The sequence below is a fragment of the Mus pahari genome, chromosome 10 (genome assembly GCF_900095145.1).
Source record: "Mus pahari chromosome 10, PAHARI_EIJ_v1.1, whole genome shotgun sequence".
Taxonomy (NCBI): domain Eukaryota; kingdom Metazoa; phylum Chordata; class Mammalia; order Rodentia; family Muridae; genus Mus; species Mus pahari.
The window spans coordinates 53,585,601-53,590,261 of record NC_034599.1 but is presented as its reverse complement, the minus strand read 5'-3'; the positions used below and the strand labels follow the sequence as shown (position 1 = coordinate 53,590,261).

The window sequence follows — 4,661 nt, the reverse complement described above, 5'->3', positions numbered from 1 at the left end:
TCTTCTTCTTCTTCTTCTTCTTCTTCTTCTTCTTCTTCTTCTTCTTCTTCTTCTTCTTCTTCTTCTTCTTCTTCTTCTTCTTCTTCTTCTTCTTCTTCATCTTCCTTATCATCTTTGTCAAGATTTACTTTTTTCTAGGGAACCTTGTTACCACCTCCAGGGGCAGATCACTTTTCAGACATACTTAGGAGTTTTATATCCTCTTCATCTTCATCTTTTGACTCTGCATCTCCCTGTACAGCTCCTGTGTGCTGTCCACCAATGTGTACAGGCCCTGCACCACACTCTAACCTTAAGACCACAGGCGTTGTAGTCTCAGAGTCCCCGAGGGAAACTGTCAGGTATCCAGAAATGTTCACAGTTGCCAGTGTGACTTTTAACTGGATAGCCTTCATAGTTCACTGTTTCTGCCTCCATGATAATTTGTCTTTTGCTCTTGCCCCAAGCTGACCATTCTTTATGATAGCTGGGGCTCATTTCCATCATTATCCACGTGAAAGTGGTAACCTCTGTCAGCCTTTAGTTCACAGCTGAAGAGGTAGTTCTACAGCCTGAGAGGGCTCATGCCCATCAAGCATTCCATGAGGTGGAGGCGTGCGCTGTGAGAGAAGAGGGATGGGACGAACTGCCTACTGCCCCTCAGAACAGACATGCAGTGTGGAATCGTGCTGAGCCTAGATGCTTTTACTACTGAACTTTGCTCTTTGACAGTTTTCAATTTAAAAGTGTTCTTGACAAGTTTATACATGCATGTAATGCACACATGCCAGCGTGTATTTTTGGCATCTTCAACAAATCAGGTAGCTCGTGCGGACTTACATCTGGGCCCTCACTATTCTACTCCGTTGATCTATGTTTTACTTTTGTGCTCAAATTTGGCTGTTTTTATTACTGTGGCTCTGCAGTGTAACCTGAAGTCAGGTGTGGCAATGCCTCCTGCTGTATTATTTTTGTTCAAAACTGCTTTGGCTATCCATGGTCTTTTGCACTTTCATGCAAATCATTAGATAGATTATTCTGTATCTGTGAAGAATGGCCCTGGAATTTTTTTATTAGATATTTTCATAATTTACATTTCAAGTGCTATCCCGAAAGTTCCCTATACCCTCCCCACCACCCTGCTCCCCTACCCACCCAAGCCATGGAATTTTTATTGGAAATGCATTGACACTGTAGATTGCATTTGATAGGGTGGCCATTTTCACAATATTAGTTTCTGTCTGTGAACATGAAAGGTCTGTGCATCCTCTAATGGCTTTGTTTGTCTGTTTGGTTTTGGTTTTGTTGTTGATGATGTTGTTTGTTTGTTTTTATTTCATTGATGTTTAAATTTGTCACTGTAGAGGTCTTTCTTGGTTTTGATTAGGTTTGTTCCAGGATTGGTGTTCTCTCTTGTTATATTGTTATTGTTCTTCCTACTCCTCCCTCCTCCTCCCTCCTCTTCTTCAGTGTTATAAATGGGATTTTTCCTGATTTCTTTTTATTATGTTTATCATCGGTATATGGGAAGACTGCTGATTTGTGTGTTGACTTTGTGTATCTTGCCACTTTCTTGGAGTTCTTTGTGGAGTCTTTAGGGTCTTGTTATCTGCAGATAGGAATGTTTTGACGATGATTTTTTTCTGCTGTGTATTTTTTTTTTGTTTTTTTTGTTTTTGTTTTTGTTTTTCGAGACAGGGTTTCTCTGTTTAGCCTTGGCTGTCCTGAAACTCACTTTGTAGACCAGGCTGGCCTCGAACTCAGAAATCCGCCTGCCTCTGCCTCCCGAGTGCTGGGATTAAAGGAGCGCGCCACCACGCCCGGCTTCTGCTGTGTATTTTTAATTTCCATCTCTTGTTTTATTGCTCTAGCTAAGACTTTAAGCACTGGATTGAACAGGAGTGGAGAAAGCAGATATCCTTGTCTTGTTCCTGATCTTAGTGAGAATGCCTTACTTAGGTTTTGCTCTAGTTGTTATCATGCTGACTCTAGCCTTTTGTCAACAGTCCTAACTATGTTAGGGTGTCTGTCCTCTTTGCCTAGTCTCTTCATGACTTTTATCTTGAAGGGACATCAGATTTGTCAGAGCCTTTTTCTGTATCTGTTGAGATGATGTGATTCTTTTCTTTGACACCATGCATGTAATGGTTTATTCACATATGTTAAACCATTTCTAGAATAACGCAGCTATAGAATAATGCTGATTCGATCTTGGTGAATGATTTTTTTTGATAATCGTGAATTCAGTTTTCAAGTATTTTATGGACAGTTTTTTTTTTTTTTTCATTTATGTTCAACAAGGAGATCTGTTTAATTTCTTGTTTGGGTCATATCTTTTTCTAGCCGTGGTATTAGTATAATACTGTCTTCACTAAGAGTCTGGAAGCATGCCTTTCTTCTTTATTTTATGAAATAATTTGTGTAGATGTTGTTAGTTCTTTTTAAAATATATATATATATTTTTTTATGTATCTGAGTACACACCAGAAGATCCCATTACATTGACTCCCATTACAGATGGTTGTGAGCCACCATGTGGTTGCTGGGAATTAAACTCTGGAAAGAGCAGTCAGTGCTCTTAACCACCGAGCCATCTCTCCAGCCCTGTTAGTTCTTTTTTGAAGATCTGGTAGAATTCTGCAGCAGATTCATTGTGATCCTTGGCTTTTTATTTCAGTAGACTTTTCATTTCTACTTTAGACTGGTTATCTATTGTTGGTTACAGATCTGTTTAAATTATTTTGTCTTGGTTTAATTTCGTTAGGTCATATGTGTCTAAAAATGCATCCATTTCTTTTAGATAATTTCCCCAAATTAGTGGAATATAGGTTTGTAAGGTATGGTCCCTATAATTTTTTAATCTCTAATGTCTGTTGTTACTCTCTGATTTTATTTATTTACATTTCTCTCCCTTTTAGTTAATTTAACTAAGAGGTTGTCAGTCTCCCTTATCTTTTCAAAAACCCAAGTCTGTTTTACAGTTCTTGTATTTTTTTTCTATTTCTAGTTCATTAATCTCTGTTTAATCTTCATTAATTCTCCTTACTTACTGCTTTGGGTTTGATTTGTTTTCGGTTTTCCATGGCCTTGGGGTGCACCATTAGGTTACTTATTTGAGAGCATTCTATTTTTTTTTTTTTTTACCATATAAATTTTGGTATGTTGTATTTTTACTTTCATTTAAATTCTAGGAATTTTTTATTTCCTTTATTTCTTCAGTGACCTATTTATTGTTCTATGAATTCAACGTTAACTTCTAAAATCTTGGATTTTCTGTAGTTTCTTTTGGTTTAGTATCTAGTCTTATTCAGTTGTACTCACATGGAATACAGGATGTTTTGATTCTCCTATATTTGTTGATGCTAGCTTTTTGTATCCTAACCCACAATTCAGCTGAAAAGGATTTTATGACCTGCTGAAATTTATGTGTATTCTTTAATATTTGGGTAAAATTTTCCATAGGTCATTGTAGAGTCATTTGCTTTATAATTTCATTTAACTGTAATATTTTCTGTTTGTTTGTTTCTTTCTTTGTTTTGTTTTTTGCCTAGATGACCTATGTACTGGTAAAAGTGGAGTATTAAAATCTCCTATTATTTACTGTGTTGGGGTTAATCTGTGATCTTATATCTAGTAATATTTGTTTTATGAAATTGGGTGTACCTGGGTTTGGTTTATAAATATTAAGAATTGTAATACCCTCTTGATGGGTTGTTTATTTAATGGGTATTGAGTGACTTTTTTTTTTAAATCTCTTCTGACTGGTTTTCTTCTGAAGTCAGTTTTGTCAGGTATTTGAATACTCATGCCTTCTTGTTGATCGTAGAAATGTGGCGCATCTTGGTGGCTAATGATGTCCTGCTGTCACTAGGTCACTGAAGGTGGGTTTAGAGGTAGGGTTTTCTAACACGTCTGGCATGACTTCTGCCTCAGTTTTATTGGATAGTTTTGCTGGGTGTAATAGTCTGGGTTGGTAGTTGTGATCGCCTGAACCTGCCTGGCCTTTGGGGGTTTGGAGCTGAGGTGGGACCCAGCTGCGTTGGACAATGGCCAAAAGACTGATGGCCTTGTAACTTTCTCTAATTGCACTGATGCCATTAGCCGATGGCTTGTGGGGACTAACACTCTCTTGTTTATTCTGTGGCTGAAAATCACTGGCTTCTTTTCTCTTTCTCTTTCTGTGCTTTATTTTTACTTTGTAAATCTCTGCACTTTATTAAATGCTATATCTTTATAACTCTCTATTACTGTCCTGTGCCTCATTAAGTGCTATGGAAACTTACCTCTTACTGTTCTGTGCTTCATTAAATGATGGGGAACAACTCTTTATTAACTCTTTATTACTATTCAGTGCTCAAAACTTAACTCTTTATTATTTGTGCTTATGTAAGCTCCAATATCTGTTTGGCAGTGGGGGATTAGGTAAAGGATTTATTGATAGCACTCCCCTCTCTGGCCAGGCAGCCAGAAGCCTCTCCCCAGGTAGGCTGGTTAACTGTGAACCAGAGAGGAAAAAGAATTAAAATCCTTTACACAGGCAAAAATTCACAGATATGTATACATTCATAATACACATTCTGACCAGGCCCAAATGCCTGCTCCATCCATTGCACAAGTATTCATACATACCTACACGTAGAAACAGACATGGGCAGTCGGGGGAGGGAGGGAGGGAGGGAGGG

The 4,661-nt window shown here is 37.8% G+C and overlaps 1 protein-coding gene and 1 pseudogene across 1 annotated transcript in view; one reads left to right on the top strand and one right to left on the bottom strand.

The window, feature by feature from the left end:
- The window catches only part of LOC110327538, a 9,925-nt pseudogene extending 9,360 nt beyond the window's left edge, over window positions 1–565 (bottom strand).
- Window positions 1–4,661, top strand: part of Rec114 (REC114 meiotic recombination protein) — a 99,257-nt gene that overhangs the window by 68,185 nt on the left and 26,411 nt on the right. The window lies entirely within an intron of this gene.